The following is a 1,059-nucleotide window of genomic DNA, read 5'->3' on the forward strand; positions in this document are numbered from 1 at the left end:
CCCCTTTAGTATCGGTTCGTGGCACAAACTGGTACTAAAGGTTAGCCCTTTAGTACCGGTTTGTGACACGAACCGGTACTAAAGGTGGTCGTGGGGCCCCGGCCTGACGCCAGCCTGCCATCATCCCTTTAGTACCGGTTCGTGGCACGAACCGGTACTGAAGGTTCAACACGAACCGGCATTAATGCATAGCCGTTCGAACTGGCACTAATGGTACAATTAGTGCCGGCTCAAATTCAAACCGGCACTAATGTGCTTCACGTTTGACCCTTTTTCTACTAGTGAGGGATAGGTGGTTTTGTGGGAGTATGATAGGAGGGAGAGGAGCGGGACACGTGGTCGGACACGGTGAAAAAGGGGCTCGACAACGCCCATGAGAATTTGGAATGTGGATAGGTGTAACGCCCCGAGACCGATGTGCCGGGTGTCCTCCAGTTATTTCGTTGTTGTTGCCTTGCCATTGCCTGCTTGTCATGCATCTCATATCATGTCTGTGCATCGCATTTGCATACATGTTCGTCTCATGCATCCGAGCATTTTCCCCGTTGTCCGTTTTGCAATCCGGCGCTCCTATGTCACCTGGTGTTCCTTTCTACCTCTTTTCGTGTGCAGGTGTTAAACGTTTTCGGGTTGGACCAAGACTTGTAATGCGGCCTTGGTTTACTAACGGTAGACCGCCTGTCAAGTTTCATGCCATTTGGACTTTGTTTGATACTCCAACGGTTAACCGAGGACCGAAAAGGTCTCGTGTGTGTTGCAGCCCAACACCCTTCCAAAGTGGCCCAAAACCCACCTAAACCCCTTCCATCACCTAGACAGTTCGATCATGATCGCGTGGCCGCAAACTGCACCTCATTTTGACTCTCCTAGCTACCTCTACCTATAAATAAGTGATCCCTTCCGAAATTTGCGGTCTAACCCTAGCCTTCCTCTACCTCGCGCCACCGGAAAAAAATCCCCACCGCCGGACATGTCCACCCTCCACCTCGCTCCGGCCAATGGTGTCGCGCCAAGTCACCCCACCGCCGCCGCCACCTCACCGTCATCTCTCTCCCCGCG

The sequence above is a fragment of the Triticum aestivum genome, chromosome 6A, assembly GCF_018294505.1.
Source record: "Triticum aestivum cultivar Chinese Spring chromosome 6A, IWGSC CS RefSeq v2.1, whole genome shotgun sequence".
In the NCBI taxonomy this organism is placed as follows: Eukaryota; Viridiplantae; Streptophyta; class Magnoliopsida; order Poales; family Poaceae; genus Triticum; species Triticum aestivum.